The sequence below is a fragment of the Solanum lycopersicum genome, chromosome 7 (assembly GCF_036512215.1).
Source record: "Solanum lycopersicum chromosome 7, SLM_r2.1".
NCBI classification, from domain to species: domain Eukaryota; kingdom Viridiplantae; phylum Streptophyta; class Magnoliopsida; order Solanales; family Solanaceae; genus Solanum; species Solanum lycopersicum.
Genome location: NC_090806.1, coordinates 6,802,080 through 6,815,878, shown reverse-complemented (window position 1 = coordinate 6,815,878; position 13,799 = coordinate 6,802,080).

Genomic DNA, 13,799 nt, shown 5'->3' with positions numbered 1-13,799 from the left:
CTACTGAGTCTGCCAAATTAAATGAAATGACCTCCATATCTACTAATGTTTTGACAAAAGAGATGAAATCAGACGTATTTTCAAATGGAATCTCAGATCCATCATACTGTCTTAATGATCACAAGAAAGGCAAGCAACACATGAGAAGTCTATCCAGATCACCCCTTTCTCAAGAGCTTATTAGATTAGGTTATGCAGCGCAATTACCTGATTTTCTGCATAGAGGTTCACGACGACTAAAAGGTGCAGATGATATTTGTGTCTTGTTCAGCTAGGGCTTGGATAGCAAATTAATCAAGCAGCAGAAAAAGGTATTGTTCCCCATTATCTGAGATATCTTCAACTTTAAATTGAACAAGTGTTGGACATATAAAATATATAAAATGAGAGAACAGAACTTATTCCAATCAAACTTGACCAATATAGTGCTTGTCTTTCAACAATAGATGCAGGTTTGCTGGGAAGATACATAAATATAATCGACAACCATTTGCATTGGAACAAATTAAAGGATCACTAATAAATATTGTTGTCAAGCCACTGCCAATAATATCAATTTCATAGGTACACCTAAAATCAGTAAGTTAATACTTGAAATAGACACATATATGGATGTGCATGTAAGTTTACGATACCACAACTTAACGATCAATTATTAACTAATTTGAATAAAACTTGTCTAGGGAATGAGAAATCATGAAGTTTGTAGTTTTGATGGATGACAAAGAGTTGTAGTTTTGATGACTAAAAAAAAGTCTTGATATGTAACAAATGTTAGGTTTTATTTGTCCTAAATTTCTTACCATAAATAGGTTTTCCTTTTAGGAAAAGGTTTTGAATTGACTAATCATTTTCTTGTAGAAAAGTTTTAGGACTCTATAAATAGAGGCATGTTCCTTCTAACTTAATCAGCATTCATAATGTAGTCTTCAGGGCTTTGAGAGTTTTGGTTAAGGGGAGAAATTGTGGGTCACAAGCTTGATACGTTATCACTTGTGTGAACCTCCCATGTATTCTGAGTGAATTGGTTGAGGTTGTTTCCCTCTGTATTTTGTACTCTCATATTTATAGTGGATTGCTCATCTCCTTTGTGGACGTAGGTCGATTGACCGAACCACGTTAAATCTTTGTGTCTTTTGGTATATTTCTCGTTGTCTTCTTACTCGTGGTCTTTCAAGGTTTGCTTTGCTAGCTTCCGCGTATACACCTGCTTATTTTAGGTCCTAACAAGTGGTATCAGAGCCAGATTCAATGACGGAGTCAGGTTTAGTGGTTCGATAATCGATGATTGAACCAGGTTAGAAAGAGGTGTTAATCTTGACGGGTGTAGTTGTAGTCACAACCTTTTTGACAGTAATGAAGATTTTGTTGGAGAAATTGTTTCAGAGAGGTTTTCTGTGTTGAGACATAAATTTTGCAAAGGAGATTCTGAAGAGGAGAAGCAAGTTGTTGAATATTAAGTGAAGAAGGTGGACAATTTATTTTGTCAGTAATTCAGGCCAAGGGGGAGATTTGTTAGGTTTTATTTGTCCTAAATTTCTTACCATAAATAGGTTTTCCTTTTACGAAAAGGTTTTGAATTGACTAATCCTTTTCTTGTAGGAAAAGGTTTAGGACTCTATAATAGAGGCATGTTCCTTTTTAACTTAATCAGCATTCACAATGTAGTCTTCAGGGCTTTGAGAGTTTTGGTTAGGGGGGGAAATTGCGGGTGACAAGCTTGATACGTTATCACTTGTGTGAACCTCCCATGTATTCCGAGTGAATTGGTTGAGGTTATTTCCCTCCGTATTTTGTACTCTCATACTTATAGTGGATTGCTCATCTCCTTTGTGGACGTAGTCGATTGACCGAACCACGTTAAATTTTTGTGTCTTTTGGTATATTTCTCGTTGTCTTCTTACTCGTGGTCTTTAGAGTTTTGCTTTGCTAGCTTCCGCGTATACACCTGCTTATTTTAGGTCCTAACAACAAATCATTGTTTATCATCATCAAAAAGGGGGGAAATGTTGGAAAGTGTAATATGGTTAGCAAGTTTTGATGATAGACATACATACACCAGTGCAGAAGCCACCAAAAGCTATAAGTGTAAAAAGTATAAACGCGTAATTTATGGCAAAAAGAAATCAAAGCGTGTCCCATCACAAGCTAATGCAGAAGCCATATAATAAATGGCATAAACTCGTAATTTGTTGTAAAAAAAAGGTCAAAATGCGTCGCATCTAGAATTCAAGACAAACAAGAAACTTGGAGCTTGAGTACGTGTACAAGTTTAATTGAAAAAAAGGAAATTGTCTATAAAAAGGTTTGTACATTAAAAGGCAAAATATTGTATTCCTTTTTATACTACAATTGTACTCTTCTCCTTATATGATAAGGAGACATATTCAAGAAGGAAAAGGATTTGTAATTGTAATTCCTTTCCTTGTAGAAGTTGAAAATAAATCAAACTCGATAAAAAGATCAAGAAGTTGAAGGAAAAAAGTGTCTTTACATAAACACAAATCGAGAGAATTTATCAACAAAGCCATAACAATAGTCATTGCATATTCACGAAATATATCATCTAGAGAGCAGTATTTGCTGGAGAAAAAACACAGGCCTTCGTCACAGCAACGTAAGGACCAGGTTCACCTTCACCACAGTAACGTAAGGACCAGGTTCACGAGTTCTGTTCCACACTGAACTATTGAATGTTGAATTCTGATCAATTAAAGTCTAGGGTTAATTAGTCTTCGTTGATTTCATCTAGGTTTATTATTGAGTTGTAATAATTTCTAGATCGTGTAACAAGAAGTGGGTTTGACTTCTTGGGAGTAGAGTGTTGTGAGAATTGTAAACAAGAAGTGGATTTGACTTTTTGGGTGGTTAGAGTAAAGAAGAGTTGAGAGCTTTTGTAAACAAGAAGTGAGCTTGACTTCTTGGTGAGTGGAGAGTTTTCGATTATAGTTAATCGAAAAGGGTAGAAGTTTAGAGTTTGATTCTTGGGAGTAGAGTGTTGTGAGAATTGTAAACAAGAAGTAGATTTGACTTTTTGGGTGGTTAGAGTAAAGAAGAGTGGAGAGCTTTTGTAAACAAGAAGTGAGCTTGACTTCTTGGTGAGTGGAGAGTTTTCGATTATAGTTAATCGAAAAGGGTAGAAGTTTAGAGTTTGATTCATTGATTAACTGAGTTGTAAATCTTAAATTAATATAAAACTTCGGTGTGATTTTTTCCTTCCTTGAGTTAGGAAGATTTCCACGATAAATCTTTGTTTTATGGTGTTGCCACAGAATTACAAGAACCTGGTTCTTGTATCAGGGTAAGGTTTCTTCAACCTGAATTCTAAGTTTTTATTCAAAAATGAACAAAATACATAGCTCAGAAAGCTATGCAGGTTCCAAGAATTCTCTATTCTCTTTACAGCTCTAAAATCTAAAGGCAAAGACTATCTATAATCATATACAAAAGTTTCAATTCAACAAATTCACTAAAAATAACACCAAAGATTCTCAATTTAATGACTTAGAATTAATAAAATTGCTTTGAAGGTAAATGTTTCAAAATTACAAACAGAAAAGCATATTTGAATGATGATAATGACAACAAGTTACTTGGGATGCTTTTCGAACTGCCCAAACATGTTTCGGTATGCTTTTCGGAAGATTTTACAACCACTTTCTTCTTTATTTTTGTACCTCAGAGACCACTTATGTTCAACCCCATCTATTTAATGAATTGAAGTTTTTTTTTTTAAAAAAAAAAGAGAATAATAAAGTGGACTATAGAATGCAACACATAATTCATAATTTGGCATTACCAAAGGCAATGATGTTCAATAATTTATACACAACTATTTATTGGGAAATACAACACTGCAAGTGTTCAATGGTGGGTAAAACAGCCCCGGAGAGGGCATAGAACCCCTTTTATATTAAGTCAAACATGTTGCATGCCAGAAAAAATTCTCAAGTACACATTAGGTTGACAAATTTATAGATACAAATTCATATATATCCACTCCCTAATAACATCTTTAATTAGAAAAATATAGTAAAAATCATATATTACCGAGAATCTAGAAATTGAATATCTATTTCTAAACAAACATAAGAAAATCGGAAAAACATCATAATACCTAAATGTAATTAAGATGACAAAAGTTTCTCAAGTTGGAGGAAAAGTCATGGTTCCAGAATTTTTTAACAATCTTCAATGTTGAGAATATGTATTTATTTAAATTTATGTCCTCAAAATCCCTTTCCAAAAGAAATGACAAAAGATAAAACTTTACATTTATAATCTTCATATCAATTGCACCCCGAGAAACATCAAAAACAAACCCAAAAAGAGGGAGGAAGAAAGAAAGAATCACATAAAACATCCTGATATATAATACTGAAACTGAAAACAGGAATAAAAGAAACCTGAAAAATTCACCAAAAAGAGATCTTCCGCAACTTTCAAGCACCGGGATCGTGCATTTGGAGATTTTGAGTGATAGTGATGAACGGTGAGTATTTTGAAAAATAAATTCTCGAAAAGCTTGTTAACTGGATGCATTCCTTAGTTTGAGAATTGCAATTGTGATTGATGATGGATTTAACATGTTAACTGGTCCATTATCATATTCATAAGAATGTTTTAAAAATGTGGATCAATTGAATTTTGTTCAAAATTTGGTATATGGACAAGTTTCAAAAATTATGTGTTTACACTAAGAAATAGTGAATTTTACTTTTCTATTATAATTGTTATACAAAAGTTTGGCCATCAAGTAGGAAATTAATTAATGAAGTTCAGGATGCTGAAAAATAACTCCATCATTGATATTCCTAATAAGAGATTTATACCGAAACATGTATTATTTAGGATGCAAATTACAAATAAAGGGTGACAGATTTATCGGTATATGACATGAGAGGGGAGAGAATTGAAGAGTGAATGAAATGAAGAATGTGTTAGTGTCTATTTACTTGAGTCATGTACTTAGTTCCAGAAAAATCTTGTAATTTAATTATAGTTTTAAGAATAATCATGTAACTTATGCACGAAATTTAGCCACTTGAAAAAATATATTGACAAATTTAAAAATAGAATTTATAGAATTTTAAAATGAAATATATATGAAAAGACTGTTGGGTTTTATTTGCCCTGATTTCTTACCATAAATAGGTTTTCCTTTTAGGAAAAGGTTTTGAATTGACTATTCTTTTTTTGGTAGGAAAAGGTTTAGGACTCTATAAATAAAGGCATGTTCCTTCTAACTTAATTAGCATTCACAATGTAGTTTTAAGGGCTTTGAGAGTTTTGGTTAGAGGGAGAATTTGTGAACCTCTCATGTATTCCGAGTGAATTGGTTGAGGTTGTTTCCCTCTGTATTTTGTACTCTCATGTTTATAGTGGATTGCTCATCTCCTTTGTGGACGTAGGTCGATTGACCGAACCACGTTAAATCTTTGTGTCTTTTGGTATATTTCTCGTTGTCTTCTTACTCGTGGTCTTTCGAGGTTTGCTTTGCTAGCTTCCGGATTTACACCTGCTTATTTACGATCCTAACAAGTGGTATCAGAGCATTGATTATTGTTGATTGTCGTTTTGAATGATGGAGACAAATATGAGCAAAATGGTGTGTTTAACTGGTAGTAACTATCATATTTGGAAAGGCAAGATGAAAGATCTTCTATTTGTCAAGAAGATGCATTTACCTGTGTTTGATTCTAATAAGCCTCAGTCTTTGAATGATGAAGAATGGGAATTTGAGCATCTGCAGGTTTGTGGCTATATTAGACAATGGGTTGAAGATAATGTTAGAAATCATATTGTGAATGAGACACATGCCAAAAGTTTGTGTGACAAGCTCGAGACACTTTATGCTTCGAAGACTGGCAACAACAAGTTGTTCCTATTGAAACAATTAATGAATATCAAGTATAAAGAGGGCACTCCTATTTCTAATCATATTAATGATTTTCAGGGTGTTCTTGACCAGCTGTCCGGAATGGGTGTAAAGTTTGATGATGAGATACAGGGACTTTGGCTTCTTAATACTCTGCCAGACTCTTGGGAAACTCTTCGAGTTTCTTTGACTAATTCTGCTACAAGTGGTGTTGTAACCATGGAATATACTAAGAGTGGTGTCTTGAATGAAGAAATGAGAAGAAGATCTCAAGCCTCATCTTGTTCAGCTTCACACTCCGATGTTTTGGTTACTGAAGATAGGGGGAGAAACAAGTTCAGAGGTCAGAATGATAGAGGTAAAAGTAGAAGCAAGTCAAAGTCTAAATACAAGAATATTACATGTGACTATTGCCACAAGAATGGGCATATCATGAAATATTGTTACAAGCACAAGAGAGATATGAGACAACAAAAGAGAGAAGGCGATAATGAAAATCGTGTTGCTGTTGTTGCTAATAATGATCTTCTTGTTTCTTGTGATGAAAATGCCATTAACCTTGTTCATGATGAGTCTAGCTGGTTTGTGGATTCTGGTGCTACTTCTCATGTCACGCCAAAGAAGGAATTATTTTCTTCTTATACTCCAGGTAATTTTGGAACGTTGAAAATGGGCAATAATCATGAAGTTGAAGTTATTGGCATTGGGACAGTTTGTTTGGAAAGTAACAATGGTTCCAAACTAGTTCTTAATAATGTCAAGCATGCTCCAGATGTTTGCTTGAATTTGATTTCTGTGGGATATATTGATGATGAGGGTTATGTTAATACATTTGGTGTTGGCCAGTAGAAGCTTACTAGAGGTTTGATGGTTGTGGCCCGTGGTGACAAGTTGTCTAACTTGTATGTATTTCAGGGCTCCATCTCCAGAGACTCAGTAAATTTGGTGGAGAATGATACTTCATCAGAGTTATGGCATAGAAGGCTGAGTCATATGAGCGAGAAGGGGATTGATAGTTTGGCTAAGAAAAATTTGCTTTCTGGAGTGAAACAAGCAAAGTTGAAGAAATGTGTTCATTGCTTAGCCGGTAAACAGAAAAGAGTTTTTTTTCAGAGTCATCCGCCTTCAAGAAAGTTTGATCTGCTGGAGTTGGTACATTCTGATTTGTGTGGTCCTTTTAAGGTAAGATTTCATGGTGGTGCACTTTACTTTGTGACTTTTATTGATGATCATTCTCGCAAACTCTGGGTATTTCCTTTGAAGTCCAAGGATCAAGTACTTGATGTGTTCAAGAGTTTTCAAGGCCTTGGTTGAAAGACAAACAGGGAAGACATTGAAATGCATCCGCTCAGATAATGGTGGTGAGTATATTGGTCCTTTTGATAGATATTGCAGAGAGCAGGGTATTAGGCATCAGAAAACTCCTCTAAAGACTCCTCAGTTAAATGGTTTAGCAGAGAGGATGAACAGAACTCTAGTTGAGAGGGTTAGATGTATGCTTTCAGATGCTAAGCTGTCAGATTCTTTTTGGGCAGAAGCACTTAATACTGCTGCTTATGTTATCAATTTATCTCCTGTTGTTGCTTTAGATGGTGATGTCCCTGACAGAGTTTGGACTGGTAAGAATGCTTCTTATGATCATCTTAGAGTTTTTGGGTGTAAAGACTTTGTACATGTTCCTAAGGATGAAAGGTCAAAGTTGGATGTTAAAACTAGGCAGTGTATCTTCATTGGTTATGGTCAAGATGAATTTGGCTATCGTTTCTATGATCCTGTTGAGAAGAAACTTGTTAGAAGCCGTGATTTTGTGTTCTTTGAAGACCAAACAATTGAAGATTTTGACAAAGCTGACAAGGCTGATTTTTCAGAGTAGTGAGAGCTTAGTTGATGTTAATCCAGTTCCTTTGACTATTGCACCGGAAGAAAATCTTAATAATGATGAAAATCAAGTTGAGAATGAAGATGGTGATCATGTTCAGAATAACCGGCATGATGTTGTTGATGCTCCAGTGCAAGATGATGTGGTTGTCCAACAACCAATTATAGATGCTCCAGAGAGTTCTATTAGACGATCTAGTAGAGAGAGAATTCCTTCATCTCGTTATTCTCCCAATGAGTATGTACTCTTGACTGATGGGGGAGAACCTGAGAGTCTTGATGAGGCCATGGAAAGTGAAGAAAAAGAAAGGTGGTTTGATGCTATGGAAGATAAGATTAAATCCTTGCATGATAATCATACCTTTGATTTGGTTAAGTTGCCTAAAGACAGAAAAGCTTTGAAAAACAGGTGGGTTTTTCGGGTGAAACATGAAGATGGTAATCCAGTTCCACGGTACAAAGCTAGATTAGTTGTCAAGGGATTTAATCAGAAAAGGGAGTTGATTTTGAAGAGATATTCTCTCCAGTTGTGAAGATGTCATCCATTCGTGTGGTTCTAGGCTTGGCTGCAAGTCTAGATTTAGAGGTTGAGCAAATGGATGTTAAAACTGCTTTCCTCCATGGTGACTTAGATGAAGAAATTTATATGGAGCAACCGGAAGGTTTTGAAGTCAAGGGTAAAGAGAATTATGTTTGCAAATTGAAGAAGAGCTTGTATGGTTTGAAACAAGCTCCCAGGTAGTGGTACAGGAAGTTTGGTTCTTTTATGAGTCAGCAGGGCTTCAAGAAGACTTCTTCAGACCATTGTGTTTTTGTGCAAAAGTTCTCTGATGGTGACTTTATTATTGTGTTGATTTATGTTGATGACATGCTTGTTGTTGGTCATAATACTTGCAGGATTCAGAAGTTGAAGCAAGAGTTGAGTAAGTCTTTTGCTATGAAAGACTTAGGACCAGCAAGACAGATTCTTGGCATGCAGATTGTCCGTGATAGAAAGGCCAAGAAATTGGTATTATTACAAGAGAAGTATATTCAGAAAGTACTTCGCAGATTCAGCATGGACAAAGCTAAGGTTGTCAGTACACCTTTAGCTATGCACTTCAAATTGAGCACAAAACAGTGTCCTTCTAGTGATGATGAGAAGGAAGATATGAAGAAAGTTCCTTATGCTTCAGCTGTTGGTAGTTTGATGTATGCGATGGTTTTTACAAGACCGGATATTGCTCACGCTGTTGGAGTTGTTAGTCGTTTTCTTTCTAATTCGGGAAGAGAACATTGGAATGCTGTGAAGTGGGTTATGAGATATCTTTGTGGCACTTCTAGTCTGAGTTTGTGTTTTGGTACAGGGAAGCCTATTCTTTGTGGTTATACTGATTCAGACATGGCTGGTGATGTTGATACTCGCAAGTCTACTTCAGGGTACTTGGTTACTTTTGCAGGGGGAGCTGTGTCTTGGCAATCTAGGTTGGAAAAATGTGTTGCTCTATCTACTACAGAAGCTGAGCTTATTGCTGTCGTTGAAGCTTGTAAAGAATTGCTTTGGATGAAGAGATTCTTGGGGGAAATTGGTTGTGCTCAAGAGAGGTATGTGCTTTATTGTGACAGTCAAAGTGCTATACATCTTGGCAAGAATTCTACGTTCCATGGTCGGTCTAAACACATTGATGTGAGATACCATTGGATTCGAGATGTGTTGGATTCTAAGTTGCTAGAGCTTGAAAAGATTCATACAAATGACAATGGTTCCGATATGATGACTAAAGCTTTGCCAAGAAGGAAGTTTGAAGATTGTTGCATGATCGCCGGGATGGCGGTCTCCTCCACATAGTCGTGAGGGGGATAATTGTTGGGTTATGGGTCTTTTTTCCCTTCCTATGTGGATAAATAAAAGCCCAATTTGGACCAACCCATTTTTGTCCATAAGTCCATTCTTATGAGGCAAATATCAGCCTATTTTAGGTCTTATTTTCAGATTTTTTAGAGAGTTTTTCAGCAGCCAAAAGAGAGAAAAAAGAGAGAAATTCGCAGTAAAAAATCCAGCCATAACAACCAACTTCAAATTGCGATTCCCGCTTCGTTTCTTGTCCGATTGAGCTGATTTTTGGACAGCATATTATATTCATCTCAATCTTTGATTAGGAACTGACAGAGTTGGATTTGGTGGTCTGCAGCTTCAGTTTTTCTGTCGTGAACAGTAGCTGCGAAATTGGTGATTTTGCTCCTTTAATTCTCTAGATTTGGTGCAATCTTATTTTGTTGTTGCTCGTTGTTTGGCACTTTGTTTTGTGGCCAATTTTGGAGAACAATATTGTAACTCTTGGTGATTATAGTGGAGCTTTTGGTCCCGTGGTTTTTTACTCTTCACATCGAAGGGTTTTCCACGTAAATCTTGGTGTCTTGTGTGATTGGTTTATTATTGTCTTGTTATATTTGTTTGGTTGAATTACTTGCTGCCTTACTATCATATTGCTTGTGGTTGTTTGTTTTCTCTTGGTTCAAATCGAAAAGGGAAAGTATAGACTTGGGTATTCTTCCGCTGTTATCCTGTCAGACATTCTTTGTTAGTGCCTTGTCTTTCCCAACAAAGTGGTATCAGAGCCAGATTCAATAATGGAGTCAGGTGTAGTGGTTCGATAATCGATGATTGAACCAAGTTAGAAAGAGGTGTTCATCTTGATGGGTGTAGTTCTAGCCGTAACCTTTTTGATGGTAATGAAGATTTTGTCGGAGAAATTGTTTCAGAGAGATTCTTTGTGTTGAGACATAAATTTTGAAAAGGAGATTATGGAGAGGAGAAGCAAGTTGTTGAAGATTAAGTCAAGAAGGTGGACAAATTTATTTTGTCAGAAATTCTGGCCAAGGGGGAGATTTGTTGGGTTTTATTTGCCCTGATTTCTTACCATAAATAGGTTTTCCTTTTAGGAAAAGGTTTTGAATTGACTATTCTTTTTTTTGTAGGAAAAGGTTTAGGACTCTATAAATAAAGGCATGTTCCTTCTAACTTAATTAGCATTCACAATGTAGTTTTAAGGGCTTTGAGATTTTTGGTTAGAGGGAGAATTTGTGAACCTCTCATGTATTCCGAGTGAATTGGTTGAGGTTGTTTCCCTCTGTATTTTGTACTCTCATGTTTATAGTGGATTGCTCATCTCCTTTGTGGACGTAGGTCGATTGACCGAACCACGTTAAATCTTTGTGTCTTTTGGTATATTTTTAGTTGTCTTCTTACTCGTGGTCTTTCGAGGTTTGCTTTGCTAGCTTCCGGATTTACACCTGCTTATTCACGGTCCTAACAAAGACAACATATTATCCTTGATTATCCTCAACTTCATATTTTTTTGTATGATAGAAAAATATCAAATTTTGGCCCGTCAACTTTAAATTTAAATCAAACTTACGTTAATTCACTCTTTCGGTTAACATATTTGAAATCAAATAAAAGGAAAATTTTGATTATATATTTTAATGAAGAACTACACATTTATAATCTAGTAAACATTTTTAATTTTGCTTTAAAGATAAATATATCATCCTATTCATTTTAGTTGTAAAGTTATTTTCAAATACATAATTCATATATAATTTCAGAAGTGTAATGTTTTCAGTAGGAAGAACCTAATGGTTAAATTCATAAAATTAAAATGTTGGATCTTCCTCTTCAGCTAGAATGTAAAGTAATTGCTTAATCAATATTTTTTTGTGCATATATAACTCAAACGTGGAGGTTACTCCTTGTTGTAAGTGGATACAATTTCAAAAACATCTCATTATAGATTTCCTTAACTGTTACAAGTCACTGGACAAACTTTATGGGAGTAAAAAAAGTGAAGTTACAACAAAATGAGTTAATGGTAATCATAATAACTAAAAATATTTTTAGAAACTATTTGGTTTAATTTCTTCTTATCATTCTTGATAGATTTGATTTGCATGAAGTTGTACTTTTACCTTTGATTTTTGTTAGAATGAAATTAATTTTTATTCGTGGTCGTCTTAAATACAAATATCATCCTATTCATTTTATTTGTAAAATTATTTATTAATATCTTTTTCTTATTTCAATCTAATTTATATTATTTGTTTTATCATATACTTATTTAATTTCAAGTATATTACTTAGAGTCAAAATAAAGGTGAAATTCATAATTATTTTTATATTAAAGTAGACATTTTTGATAAGCATAATGAATAGAAAAAATATTAAGAGTTAAATTAAAGTAATAGTAAAATAGAGTAATGAATGGATATTACAAGACTCACAAAAAAATGTGAATTAATAACAAAATAAATTAATGGTAATAACAATAACTAAAGATGTTTCTAGACTATTTAATTTTCTTGTTATCATTCTTAGTAGATTTTTTTAGCGTGAAATTACATTTTTACCCTTGATCATTATTCACTTCATATATAGAAAGATATTTCTATAATTATTTACTATCTTTCTTAATACATTTTTATTAGAATGAAATTACATTTTTACCCTTAATTATCCCACCACTTCACACTTCTATATAATAGAAAAGAAATATATAGATTCCTCCGCCCAACATTTTTCTCAAATCAATTATTAAAGCAATAGTTTAGGGGTCCCAAATGATATAATGTTTTTTTACGTGGATACCTATTAATTTGCTGACTTATTTATCAAGAACCCACCTTACTATTTTTATATATATTTATTTTTATTCTCTTTTTTATTTTTATTCTCTCATTTACTGAAAATCTATCAAATGGTCAAATTTTTTGCATTTTGCAAATCTATTGTTGTATACAAAAAAATAAATTTATTTTTTTGGTATATTTATAAAATTTCAAGTACTACAACGAACTAATGCTATTTTTGTATCATTATATCAACATGACTATTTTAATATTATTATATGAAATTTTAAATATTCTGAACAACATTTTATATATCAGAACTTTATATTATATTATATTTTTTCATTGTCTACATTTTTAATTCATAATATTTATATACATTCTACTTGCTCGAAACTCCACTTATAAAATTAAATTAAGTATATTATAGTTATATGCTTACTTAAAAATCCAAGAGGCACAATGAAGTTTATAACGCTAGTTGAAACCTCTTTTTTTTTACTAAGATATAAGTTGGATATGCTACTGGTGATAATGATTCTTTTTTATAGATTGTCTTGGCTTTGAATTTGAATCATTAATAGAGTTTAGTTACATGAATCTGTTAAAGCTTTTATTGTAATTGTGTATAAAAATAATGCTAAATAGAATGTATTAATAATGTTTTTATTGGTTGAGTTTGCATTAATTATACATGTATTATTTTATGCATTGTTTAATTTGATGAATTAAAAATGACATTGTATTACATAAAAATATTTATTTACAAAGCCATTATCCACCTGTATGGCGTAAAAGATGTAAAATGAGTTTTGAGGAGTAATTAAGTATTTTATCATGCTAATGCATAAATTAAATTCTCTTGCATTAATAATATCTAGAAATTCATGGTATTACCTAGGAATCATTTGATAGAGTGTTTTGAAAAACAATGCATATATTAATTTTTTGTATTATTAACACTTTGAAAAACAATGCATACATTAATTTTTTTGTATTATTAGCACCTAGTTTGACACTCTTTCCCAAGCTATATATAACTACTACATGAGTCATACACTTTATTGTAAGTTATTAATGTTTGTATTATTAATAATACCATGAGTTTCTAGTTATTAGCAAGGCTTAATAAGTCATCTATAACCACTTAAAGTTGTCCGCATATTTCACTTAGACACCTAATCTTATGTTTGTTCCAATTAATACCTTTATTAGTAAAAAAAATATCTATTGAACATTTTTTGACCATCAAATAAAAACATAAAACTGGGTGTCATCCACTTGGATGACATGACTTAATAGCTAATCAGAAAAAGCCATGTGGCCTTGGACCTATAATAACAATTAAATAAATACATTAAAAATAAAATAAAATTAAATTTGGTTCATCCCCCAAAATAAAATGGAAAAACCCTTCTCTCCAAATTCTTTTTTGCCA